Here is a 14,286-nt window from a genome sequence, read left to right as displayed (position 1 = left end):
GCCTCCTCACATGATTTTCTTTCTTTATGGTCTCTGTTGTTTGGGTTTCACAACACCTCATTTGTTTTGTACAGCTCTGTCAGAGCAAGGCACGCCTCGCTGTTGATTTTTGTGGCACAGAAACAGCAGAACCACGCCTGACTTCGGATCGGTGGGCGGGAAGTTCGACTGCGCCAGTTGAATGCTGCAACACGGTATCTATTGCACGAGACACGGTAACGAACACTGCCGCGCTCTGTCAGCACTCTGGTTCTAACCGTCCTGCTCTATGCGTCCTACTGTTCGGCAACTATGAATACGTAATAGAAAATCACGCTTTTCAAGTCCTGAGGACGTTCATGTGATGGACGCACGAAGTCTCGTCGCGATGTATGAGGTAGGAGGATCGTGATACAGCGTACGGCAAGCACTTCCTGCTCCAAGGTATTCGGTCATCTGTTGGTGTACATTAATATGCCGCGCGGGATTAGCCGAGCGGTCTAGGGCGCTGCAGTCATGGACTGTGCGGCTGATCCCGGCGGAGGTTCGAGTCCTCCCTCGGGCATGGGTGTGTGTATTTGTCCTTAGGGTAATTTAGGTTAAGTAGTGTGTAAGCTTAGGGACTCATTAAGTCCTATAAGATTTCATATACATTTGAACATTTTTGACATTAATATGATGTGTCTCCACCCTTCAGGTTTATGACGACTTGAGTTCTGTTTGGGACATTTTCAGTGAGGCGTCTGAATGTCGGTGCAGGAATGGTAGCCCATTCTTCATCAAGAGCCGAAATCAGAGAAAGTAGTGATGTTGCTTGCTGTGGTCTGGAGCAAAGTCGGCGATCTAAGTCATCTCAGAGGCGTTCCATTGGGTTCATGTCAGGTCTCTGGGCAGACAAATCCACTGCAGGAATATTACTGTCCACAAACCATTGGCTCACACATGCTGCTTTATGACGGAGTACATTATCTTGCTGATACTGTCATCGACTCCAAACTGTTCCTCAGCCGCACGCAGTACACAGCGCTGTAAAATGTGCTCATATTCTTCCGCATTTAGCATTTTCGTAAGCACAGTAAGGGGACCACAACCCTACCCCGGAAAACACCTGCATACTGTAAAACAGCTGCCTCCCCACTTCACTGTTGCTAATACACGTAATCGCAGATATCGTTGTCGAGATATTCGACGAAACCCAAACCTTCCATCGGATTTCTGCAGGAAGTAGTGTGATTCACCATCGCAAATTTTTTTTCTCCAGTCGTGCAGTGTGCAGTGGTGAGGCTGCTTACACCTCCTGAGGCGTCGCTTAGTACTGAGAACAGAAATGGGGCTCATGGGGAACTGCCCGACCATTGCACCTCATTCACTTTAACTCTCCACCCACAGCTACTGTACTAGGCGGATTGCTGGTAACAACTTGCAACTCACGATTGATGCCATCAGCTAATTTAATGTGGTTTTTTACAACCACTCTTTGCGATGCTCGACTGTCACTGTTGTCAGTACATGAGGTCTGCGTAGTCCTGGTTTAGCTACGATTGTTTCTTCGCGTTTCTGTTTCACAGTTACATGACCAACAGTCGACTTGGGTAGCTTTAGAAGAATCGAAGAGTTCCTGCTGAATATGTTACTCAACTGACATCCAGTGACCATTGCATGTTTGCAGTGACTGAGTTCTCACGACGGATCCATCCTGCTGTTACTGCCTCTCTACTGGCAACACAGTACTCCTCGCCTCTTTATACTCTGGACTCCCGAGCTATCTAGTGGTGAATTCTGCATTGTATAGAGGTGTCCTAATACTTTTGATCAGGCGGTGGTTTCAGTCTCTTAAAACGCAGCGCTATGGACGCACGTGGAGAGACAGCGGGGAATCGGTTAGCGGGATCTACAGCGCTAACTGCGGCGCCGCAGTGAATGGAGCGGGCCGAGATAATGCGCCGGTGGTCGTGACCGGCGCGGCCCCGCGTGACTGGAGCGCCCCACTGCCGGCCGCCGACCCTGCTCAATGCAGCTCCGCCATGCGCCTCCTCCCGCTTACGTAACGCTAACCACTGCCGTCTGCAGTCCCCGCTCCTCTTACGTTAACGTTTTGCCTCTTGACGGCGTCGAGTCAGTGATACAGCCGGGGCGAAAGAAACCGTGATGTGCCAACTTCCCTTTTTTTAACGTAGCCAGCTGTCACTACTGTGCATGACCGCATCTGGGTAAATCTCCGTTTGCGCTTGTATCAGATAAGCTGCAGTATCTATTCTGTACAGGCATAACAGTTGATTTCAAGACGTAACATTAACAAAGAAAGTTTTTTGATCGTTTCTTGAAACTGGCAATCGGACAGAAGCTATTCTCCAAGTAAAGAACAGCATGGACGATTCCGTTGTTCACTTCTCATGCTGTAAACAAATTAAAAAAAAGCATATTTTCACACACTCATGAATGCGTATATTTTTGTTACATTATTCTTCTTATTTGTTGTCATATCTCTGTTTTGCTAGTTAGACACAACAAACTTTACAACAAAAATACAGTTATATAAACGAAAATCAGAAAAGGAAAAATTATATTGGTCACATAACGAAATAAGTTCTAGCAATAGAAACTGATTATAAGTTTCAAATTAATCTAAATCTAAATTACAATTATTATGTCATCCGGGTATCAGACCACAGTACGCTCGTTTTCCCAACTGATAGTCTCATGTTCTACATCTTCCTAACACATTATTCTTGTTCCTAGATGCTCCACCTGTTATTAGACACCATACAGGGTGTTTTTAAAAAAAGTGTCACATATTGCTACAGGAGATAGTATTGGTCAAGTCTAGGAGAAAAACTGTGATAATTAAATGTTTCGAAAACCAATAGGGTTGGTGGAGGTAAAACAACACATGACTGAACTGACCGCCATCGATTCAGGAGTTGACCACCGGGTGGCAGGTTTCTCTTATTGTAACACATTGTTCCATGAAAGTTCGTCCCGGCAGGTCGCTCCAGAGATGGGAAAATGAGGTAAGTCTGTCTTTTACTACTTACATGTAACTTTCTGATGCTTTACTTGGACACTTTATAATGTATGGTTTGAGAAGAAGAATCAACGAATTACTCGTTGATACTACCGTATTTAAGCTTCAGTTTCACGAGAAAAAAATTGTTCCCGTCGATTACCAAAATAAAAAAGTGGCGTGTTTATCAGAAAACGGGGAAATGAGGCAAATCCACGCACGTGTTTTGGGGCAAATCCCCGCAGCTTCAATAATCTGATCATAATTCTTCAATGATAACCGCCACAGAAGATGACATTCAACCCACACTGCGTGATACTGTCTCACCTGAAGATATAATTCCACTGTCTAAAATATAGGTTTAAGAAAAATGTTGTAGCAAAGCACTGAAATCTGTGCTTCTAAGGTCGATACCCAATAAACGAATGCAAGAAGAATGCATGCTAGAAGGATAGCTTGCTGCCGCGGAGGAAAGACGTGGCAAAGAAGAGCGTGCGTACCATAGAAAGAAAACGATATAAGCTAGATCCCATTACATGAGTACCCAAAAAGAAAGAAAACAGGTCAAACAGCCAGTTGACTATTCTTCAGAGCCAGATTCAGATTTCCGACATTATAACATTAGCTCAGGTAGAGTTACTATGCCAAAGAACTGTCAGAAGAATAAGAACAAGAGCATAGGACTTCAAGGAAGAATGGGATTTCTCTTCCATTCAATGACTCCGCTGTAGTAAAAGTGAGGTACAGCCTTGCACTTTTTTGCTAATTGCAAATTTCTCTGTAATTAATTATCAGAATGAGCTGGAATTTGGGCGAGATATGGGTAACAACTCAGTCAATGACTGCAATTTGAAAGTGCTGTAAAGCCTACCCCTCACCGACCACACCATTAGAAACACTGGTAATTTTGGGCTTTACATCCACCTATCCCACTTGTTGAGAAATGAGGCACTTTTCTTGTGACGAGAAGTGTACAATATTTGCAGATAGGACAGGATTTACAGGTGATTGCATAGCAGATTACCACAATATGCTCGTGAGGGCAGATGTAAATCCTCGACCAGTCATAGGGGTAAGGCTTCAGGAACCCTTCAGTGTCAATTTATGGGCACGAATTATCGCTGACAGACTCATAGGGCCACATACATCACCAAATAGAATGTAAGGTTCTTCGCATCACTGATTGTACGTGATGTTAATGTGCGCTAATTGTGAACGTTCCCCTTGCAAACAGGGGTAATGCAGGAGTAGGTTTCCTAATGAATAAACAAGTAGAAGTAAGCGGGTAAGCGACTACAAACAGCATAGTAAACGCATTATTGTAGCCAAGGCAGATAAGAAGCTCACGCCTACTACAGTAGTACAAGTTTATATGCCAACTAGCTCCGCAGATAACGAAGAGATTGTGAAACGTATGATGGGATAAAAGAAATTATTTAGATAGTTAAGGGAGACGAAAATTTAATTGTCATGCGGTACTGGAATTCGATAGTAGGAAAAGGAAGAGAAGGAAACGCAGTAGGTGAATATGGAATGAGGGTAAGGAATGAAAGAGGAAGTCGCCTAGTAGAATTTTGCACAGAGCTTAACTTAATCATAGCTAACACTTTGTTCAAGAATCATGAAAGAAGGTTGTATACTTGGCAGAGGCCTGGAGATACTTAACGCTTTCAGATAGATTATACCGTCCGCACTGGCGGAATGTTACGTGATACCACGTACTTATACGTTTGTGGCTATTACAGCGCCATCTATCACAAAGCGAAAAAAGTGGTCCAACTAAAACATTCATATTTCTTTACGTACTACACGAATATGTGATAAAAAAGAGGGTTCCTGTTTTAAAAAACGCAGTTGATATCCGTTTGACCTATGGCAGCGCCATCTAGCGAGCCAATCACAGCGCCATCTGGTTTCCCCCTTCAAGCTAGACAAGTTTCGTTCCTTGTAGTTTTTTCGTTTGATGCTTATTTCGTGAGATATTTGGCCCGGTCACGATCAATGGACCACCCTGTGTATGTGCATATAGACTATTTCCTGATTTCGAAATGTAATTTGCCTTTGATCAAAAGACCCATTCATACGATGGAGCAATGGAATCAGATCCATGTAACAGTTCCGAATCGTCTTTCAGTGCCTGTTTAAGTATAGTATACATCCCATGCTGATCCCCCAGCATGTTACTATTGTTAAGACATGTGCTACACAGCTACACATGATCCGGTTACACTTGCTTTGCGACGTCTACATCCCACTGAGTTAGTTGCAACTAGATTCAATATTGGAGTGTATTACAGGTAGGAAAAGAAACTCTGACTGCTGCCTACAACCACGTGTCATATTACTTCAGTAAAGAGCACTACGCAGCCGACGTAATCGGAATTGGCGGTAGAAGGCACTTAGTTTCTTAATGCATACACTATATGGAGGACGTTAGGACGATATCATAAATTGTAATTTAATTTGGGTAGTCAATGCATTCTAGAGGCGTTGCACAATTTCCTAGTCAGGAGGCATATTAGGCGAAATTGGTATGGATGCAGCGCTACGAGCATGTGGATTCGGATTAAACCCAACTTTTTTCAGACCTACCGTCTGTCATAAACGTGTACATCTTCTTCTCCTAAAAAGAACCAGGTTTTTTAAGCTCTGATGAATAACTACTGAAGTAGACTGTTCGAGTTTGTTTCTGTCTAGATGCTAGCAAGACGGAAGCACACTTCAAAAATCAATGTGGGTCGTATATTGTGCGGAAGACTGTAGTTTTAATGGAACATTTCTTAATGATGGCAAGGAGTACCCAAGACAGCATCATTGTCCTTAAATTCTTCCTGAAAGGAATTTGGAAACTGTACACACATCTGACTCTATTGCTCCACTGGATGAATGAGTTTTTTCCTCGTAAGCAAATTACATTTCCAAATTAGGTGTCTACACGCGCGTATATGGCACGGAAGACTGTAGTTTCAATGGAAATGCCAGATACTCCATATCAGCGACCTCAGTAGTCATTGGACATCGTGAGAGAGCAGAATGGGGCGCTCCGCGGAACTCCGGACTTCCAACTTGATAGAGTGATTGGGTGTCACTTGTGTCATACGTCTGTACGCGAGATTTACACACTCCTAAACATCCATAGGTCCACTGTTTCCGATGTGATGGTGAAGTGGAAACGTGAAGGGACACGTACAGCACAAAAGCCGACCTGGTCTGTTGACTGACAGAGACCGCCGACAGTTGAAGAGGGTCATAATATGTAATAGGCAGACATCTATCCAGACCATCGCACAGGAATGCCAAACTGCATCAGGATCCACAAGTACTATTACAGTTAGGCGGGAGGTGAGAAAACTTGGATTTCATGATCGAGCGGCTGCTCATAAGTCACACATCACGCCGGTAAATGCTAAACGACGCCGGGCTTGGTGTAAGGAGCATAAACATTGGACGATTGAACAGTGGAAAAACGTTGCGTGGAGTGACGAATGGTGGTACACAATATGGCGATCCGATGTCAGGGTGTGGGTATGGTGAACGCCCGGTTAACGCCATCTGCCAGTGTGTACAGTGGCAACAGTAATATTCAGAGGCGACGGTATTATGGTGTGCTCGTGTTTTTCATGGAAGGGGCTTGAACTTCTTGTTGTTTTGCGTGGCACTATCATAGCACAGGTCTGCATTGATGTTTTAAGCACCTTCTTGCTTCCCACTGTTGAAGAGCAATTCGGGGATGGCGACTGCATCTTTCAACACGATCGAGCATCTGTTCATAATGCACGGTCTGTGGCGGAGTGGTTGGATGCCAATAACATCCCTGTAATGGACTGGCCTGCACAGAGTCATGACCTGAATCCTATAGAACATCTTTGGGATTTTTTGGAGCGCCGACTATGTGCCAGGCCTCACCGACCTATATCGATACCTCTCCTCAGTACGCCAGTCCGTGAAGAATGGGTGGCTGGCTATTCCCCAAGAAACCTTCCAGTACCTGACTGAACTATGCCTGAGAGAGTGGAAGCTGTCATCAAGGCTAAGGGTGGGCCAACACCATATTGAATTCCAGCATTACCGATGGAGGGTGCCACGAAATCGTTAGTCATTTTTCAGCCAAGTGTCCGGATACTTTTGATCACATAGTAGAGCTTGACAGACGTCTGGAACATATGCGTCAGTATTTTGCAAATAATTGTTTTTTGTATGCTTTGAATCCCCCCATGAACCATGGACCTTGCCGTTGGTGGGGAGGCTTGCGTGCCTCAGCGATACAGATAGCCGTACCGTAGGTACAACCACAACGGAGGGGTATCTGTTGAGAGGCCAGACAAACGTGTGGTCCCTGAAGAGGGGCAGCAGCCTTTTCAGAAGTTGCAAGGGCAACAGTCTGGATGATTGACTGATCTGGCCTTGTAACAATAACCAAAACGGCCTTGCTGTGCTGGTACTGCGAACGGCTGAAAGCAAGGGGAAACTACGGCCGTAATTTTTCCCGAGGGCATGCAGCTTTAATGTATGATTAAATGATGATGGCGTCCTCTTGGGTAAAATATTCCGGAGGTAAAATAGTCCCCCATTCGGATCTCCGGGCGGGGACTACTGAAGAGGATGTCGTTATCAGAAGAAAGAAAACTGGCATTCTACGGATCGGAGCGTGGAATGTCAGATCCCTTAACTAAGCAGGTAGGTTAGAAAATTTAAAAGGGAAATGGATAGGTTGAAGTTAGATATAGTGGGAATTAGTGAAGTTCGGTGGCAGGAGGAACAAGACTTCTGGCCAGGTGACTACAGGGTTATAAACACAAAGTCAAATAGGGGTAATGCAGGAGTAGGTTTAATAATGAATAGGAAAATAGGAATGCGGGTAAGCTACTACAAACAGCATAGTGAACGCATTATTGTGGCCAAGATAGATACGAAGCCCACACCTACTACAGTAGTACAAGTTTATATGCCAACTAGCTCTGCAGATCACGAAGAAATTGAAGAAATGTATGATGAAATAAAAGAAATTATTCAGATAGTGAAGGGAGACGAAAATTTAATAGTCATGGGTGACTGGAATTCGAGTGTAGGAAAAGGGAGAGAAGGAAACGTAGTAGGTGAATATGGATTGGGGTTAAGAAATGAAAGAGGAAGCCGCCTGATAGAATTTTGCACAGAGCACAACTTAATCATAGCTAACACTTGGTTTAAGAATCATGATAGAAGGTTGTATACATGGAAGAACCCTGGAGATACTAAAAGGTATCAGATAGATTATATAATGGTAAGACAGAGATTTAGGAACCAGGTTTTAAATTGTAAGACATTTCCAGGGGCAGATGTGGACTCTGACCGCAATCTATTGGTTATGAGCTGTAGATTAAAACTGAAGAAACTGCAGAAAGGTGGGAATTTAAGGAGATGGGACCTGGATAAACTGAAAGAACCAGAGGTTGTACAGAGTTTCAGGGAGAGCATAAGGGAACAATTGAAAGGAATGGGGGAAAGAAATACAGTAGAAGAAGAATGGGTAGCTCTCAGGGATGAAGTAGTGAAGGCAGCAGACGATCAAGTAGGTAAAAAGAAGAGGGTTAGTAGAAATCCTTGGGTAACAGAAGAAATATTGAATTTAATTGATGAAAGGAGAAAATATAAAAATGCAGTAAATGAAACAGGCAAAAAGGAATACAAACGCCTCAAAAATGAGATCGACAGGAAGTGCAAAATGGCTAAGCAGGGATGGCTAGAGGACAAATGTAAGGATGTAGAGGCTTATCTCACTAGGGGTAAGATAGATACTGCCTACAGGAAAATTAAAGAGACCTTTGGAGATAAGAGAACCACATGTATGAATATCAAGAGCTCAGATGGAAACCCAGTTCTAAGCAAAGAAGGGAAAGCAGAAAGGTGGAAGGAGTATATAGAGGGTCTATACAAGGGCGATGCACTTGAGGACAATATTATGGAAATGGAAGAGGATGTAGATGAAGATGAAATGGGAGATATGATACTGCGTGAAGAGTTTGACAGAGCACTGAAGGACCTGAGTCGAAACAAGGCCCCCGGAGTAGACAACATTCCATTGGAACTACTGACGGCCTTGGGAGAGCCAGTCCTGACAAAACTCTACCATCTGGTGAGCAAGATGTATGAAACAGGCGAAATACCCTCAGACTTCAAGAAGAAAATAATAATTCCAATCCCAAAGAAAGCAGGTGTTGACAGATGTGAAAATTACCGAACAATCAGTTTAATAAGCCACAGCTGCAAAGTACTAACACGAATTCTTTACAGACGAATGGAGAAACTAGTAGAAGCCGACCTCGGGGAAGATCAGTTTGGATTCCGTAGAAGTACTGGAACACGTGAGGCAATACTGACCTTACGACTTATCTTAGAAGAAAGATTATGGAAAGGCAAACCTACGTTTCTAGCATTTGTAGACTTAGAGAAAGCTTTTGACAATGTTGACTGGAATACTCTCTTTCAAATTCTAAAGGTGGCAGGGGTAAAATACAGGGAGCGAAAGGCTATTTACAACTTGTACAGAAACCAGATGGCAGTTATAAGAGTTGAGGGACATGAAAGGGAAGCAGTGGTTGGGAAGGGAGTGAGACAGGGTTGTAGCCTCTTCCCGATGTTATTCAATCTCTATATTGAGCAAGCAGTAAAGGAAACAAAAGAAAAATTTGGAGTAGGTATTAAAATCCATGGAGAAGAAATAAAAACTTTGAGGTTCGCCGATGACATTGTAATTCTGTCAGAGACAGCAAAGGACTTGGAAGAGCAGTTGAACGGAATGGATGGTGTCTCGAAGGGAGGATATAAGATGAACATCAACAAAAGCAAAACGAGGATAATGGAATGTAGTCGAGTTAAGTCGGGTGATGCTGAGGGTATTAGATTAGGAAATGAGACACTTAAAGTAGTAAAGGAGTTTTGCTATTTGGGGAGCAAAATAACTGATGATGGTCGAAGTAGAGAGGATATAAAATGTAGACTGGCAATGGCAAGGAAAGCGTTTCTGAAGAAGAGAAATTTGTTAACATCGAGTATAGATTTAAGTGTCAGGAAGTCGTTTCTGAAAGTATTTGTATGGGGTGTAGCCATGTATGGAAGTGAAACATGGACGATAAATAGTTTGTACAAGAAGAGAATAGAAGCTTTCGAAATGTGGTGCTACAGAAGAATGCTGAAGATTAGATCACATAACTAATGAGGAAGGATTGAATAAGATTGGGGAGAAGAGAAGTTTGTGGCACAACTTGACCAGAAGAAGGGATCGGTTGGTAGGACATGTTCTGAGGCATCAAGGGATCACCAATTTAGTATTGGAGGGCAGCGTGGAGGGTAAAAATCGTAGGGGGAGACCAAGAGATGAATACACTAAGCAGATTCAGAAGGATGTAGGTTGCAGTAGGTACTGGGAGATGAAGAAGCTTGCACAGGATAGAGTAGCATGGAGAGCTGCATCAAACCAGTCTCAGGACTGAAGACCACAACAACAACAACATGCTTTGAATTCCACATTTATTGCATACAAATCCTGTTGGTGCAAGTATACCGTTCAGTGACAGAAATCAAAAAAAGCATATCTTCATCTCAATGCTCTCACTATCTTAAGCAAGAGAATACCACAAATCTACTCTCGTTTCACTGCAGCACATACCGCTTCCTGCAGACCAAGTATGTTTATGACACGTTGTCGCTTTAGAAGTACGCTCTGCGATCACTCTTGAGCTAGTAACATTAACTTAGCAGTACCAAGCACAATGTGTAATGATGCTGCTGCTGTCGAAGAAGGGAATGCCGTTACAGAATGTGTCGTGCTTAGCCCTCAACTGCGTATCGATATATGCCAGTCTGCCGCACAGCTTTTCCCACTCTATCTGAACGAGCCCCACCATCAATTTCCGCTATAACTTTGAGGTCACTGTCAGCTGCTATCCGACATTGACATGCATAGACCCGTTTGTGGTTAAATAATGCGTACTGGTGAACAGTACCATCGATTTTACAGTGCACTACTTCGTAGTCACTGTCTACCAAAAAAAAAAAAAAAAAAAAAAAAAAAAAAAAAAAAAAAAAAAAAAAAAAAATGTTCAAATGTGTGTGAAATCTTATGAGACTTAACTGCTAATTTCATCAGTCACTAAGCTTACACACTACTTAACCTAAATTATCCTACGGACAAACACACACACACCCATGCCCGAGGGAGGACTCGAACCTCCACTGGGACCAGCCGCACAGCCCATGACTGCAGTGCCGCTCGGCGAATCCCGCGCGGCTCACTGTCTACCAACCATGTGCGTCAACATCTGTTAATGTTACACAACATGGAGTAAATGTATCATCTGGATGCGGCTAGTATGATATAGGTTGGCATACTGCACTAGAATATGTTACGAAAAGAAAAAATCTCTGGGAGAGGCGACGTATTGCTTCTGGAAGTGTAAGGACCGATTAGGATACGTACGCAGGTATATAGACAATCTGTTTTTACTCGTCCAGCTATTGAGTTTGCGATGGAAGGGTAATAGATTGTACCTGTGTTATGTACTCTCCTCGTACACAGTGCACCGGCTCGCGGCGTATTTGTTGTAGATGCAGGATTTTCAATGGCGATGAGTTGTCTATAAAGAAATCGGAAAGACCTGTGGTGGGTCTGGTACTTAACCTGAACGTAACTAAAACTATTGCACATTAATAGGACTAGAAATCCCGTACACTGCCATCGGGAGCATTCACTGCAGTAAAGTGAGTAGCAGTAAGCATCTGGAGCGAGCTGAAGAAGAATTCATATATTGGGCTCGTATTCATGAATAGGTCAGGCTCAAATTCATTTGCATGGATTTTTAAGAAGTGGCAGAGTAGGATGCAAGATGTCGCAAATCCTGTCGGTTTGTCACCTAGAGATTGTGGCACTACGGTTAGAATCGAAGTGTAAGAGGCGCAAAGATGACTACTGTTGTTGGAAATATCACAAACATTGATTTGGTCTGGGTTGTACTTGTTGGTTGATTGGCTTTCGATGTTCGATAGTCGGATAAGCATGTAAGTGCTGGGTTTGCTTCTGAATAAATAACTACAACAACCCATATGCATATTGTCTATGTGGTTATAATGGTAAGTCCACTATGGAAAATTGCGTGGTGGGGGGTGGAATAAAGAATGCTGCCAACGTAGTTGCCGGTGCCAACCGACCGCGTGGTGAAGTGATGCCGGGGCTGATCTTCAGTTAAGTAGTTTTAATTGGACAGGGTACCACGGTACTATAGGTTTTAATTTTTAATGTTGACTGTGCCTTACTCTGGCATGTTATAGTAATTTTATGCTTCTGAAGAAGACTAGATTATTCTAGCCGAAACCTGGGTAAAGACCAGTAAATTTTTGCAACTGAGGCGGATTTTTCAATATATTAGTCTATCAAAGTTGCTGACGCGGCTGTAATATGCTAAAAATACTTGAATTTTGTTCGAATATACCAGTAACAAATCTAGCAGCTAACCTCTAAACTGCTTCGATGTTTTCATTTAATACGACTTGGTACAGGCCTCAGACACTCAAGCAGTACTCATGGGTCTGAGCGGCATCCCATTTCCTTTATAGATCAACCACACTCTCCCAAGATTCATCGAAGAAACTGAAGTCGTCCACTCGCCTACCCTTTCACACTTCACATCGCTTTGCAACATTACGCCCAAATATTTAAATGAGGTGGCTGTCTCAAGGAGGACACAAATAATACCGTATCCGAGTATTACAGATTTGTTTGTCCTACTCTTTTGCATATCTTACATATTTTCTACATTTAGACGTAGCTACCAATTAAAATTTTTGCCTAAGTCTTCTTTTATCGCCGGCCGGGGTGGCCGAGCGATTCTAGGCGCTACAGTCTGGAACCGCGCGACCGCTAAGGTCGCAGGTTCGAATCCTGCCTCGGGCATGCATGTGTGTGACGTCCTTAGATTAGTTAGGTTTAAGTAGTTCTAAGTTCTAGGGGACTGATGACCTCAGCAGTTAAGTCCCATAGTGCTCAGAGCCATTTCAATTTCTTCTTTTATCCGCCTATGACCACACTTCCCTGGGGCACTACCGACGTTATCCGTCCCTCTGATGAACATTCGCCATTGAGAACAACGTACTGCGTGCCGTTACTAAAGAAGTCTTCGAGCCACTCGCATTCTGGAGACCTATTCTGCACACTCTTACCTTCGTTAGTTGCCTGCTTTTGGGCATAAACGCTTTCCGGAAATCTAAAAACACAGTTCTGTGAATGAAGTTATAGCTTTGCCCTGCATCTCAAAACACTTGATCGGCAGACAGACATTCTTTCCATGCACAAATCTTGAATGGTTCTAACTACAAAGGAGAGTAAATATGTTTGATGACTCCTAGAAGTGAAGCAGTGTATATTTGATCGCTTCGACAGTGGAACTGAGGCGAACGGAGAGCTATACGCAGTAACTTGAGCGTAATTGAAACACATTATGCAGGAATGAGGGAAAATAAATATTGGAATTATCAAACCGCAGTTCCTAAAACATATGGAGTCACAAACCTCTGGCCGTCCGCGGTGGTCTAGCGGTTCTAGGCGCTCAGTCCGGAACCGCGCGACTGCTACGGCCGCAGGTTCGAATCCTGCCTCGGGCATGGATGTGTGTGATGTCCTTAGGTTAGTTAGGTTTAAGTAGTTCTAAGTTCTAGGGGACTGATGACCACAGATGTTAAGTCCCATAGTGCACAGAGCCATTTGAACCACAAACCTCTGGAAACGCATACAAGCTTTATGTCACGTAAACTATCTTGTATTCGACTTATATGATATACCAGTGCACTGATAAGGTGTAAGCTGTGCACTACTACAATGACGTAACCATTACAGATGACTTAACAAAGCCTATGGTACGTGTCTTGTTACAGAGGAAAAATGTGTCACTGCGATGAGGTAGGTAACTACGAGGTATTTTACATTAACAATTATTAGAGTGTTTGTGCATAATCAAATAGTGCGGCTGTCGTTGGCTGACTGACCATGGCGTGCTGCAGCAACCCACAGGCACTGAGGCACATGATGGGCTGGCAATTGCGTGGGGGATCTACAAACGACTAGCAGAGATGTAGATCCGCGTATGTCTGCCCGAGTAACTAGGGCTAGTGGAAAGGAGGTGCATCACTTAATCTTTAATTGAGATATGTATGGACGGACGTCGCTGATGGAGTCCCCACCACAGATCTGGACATAGGTGCGTGCTGTCTCGTGGAAATGGGGCCGGGGGCAGCTCAGCCAGCTTCTGGGGGCGGTGCGGCCAGTCCCCGCT

The sequence above is a fragment of the Schistocerca serialis genome, chromosome 5, assembly GCF_023864345.2.
Source record: "Schistocerca serialis cubense isolate TAMUIC-IGC-003099 chromosome 5, iqSchSeri2.2, whole genome shotgun sequence".
NCBI classification, from domain to species: Eukaryota; Metazoa; Arthropoda; class Insecta; order Orthoptera; family Acrididae; genus Schistocerca; species Schistocerca serialis.
The sequence above is the reverse complement of the archived record's forward strand: the minus strand, read 5'-3'. Positions refer to the sequence as shown.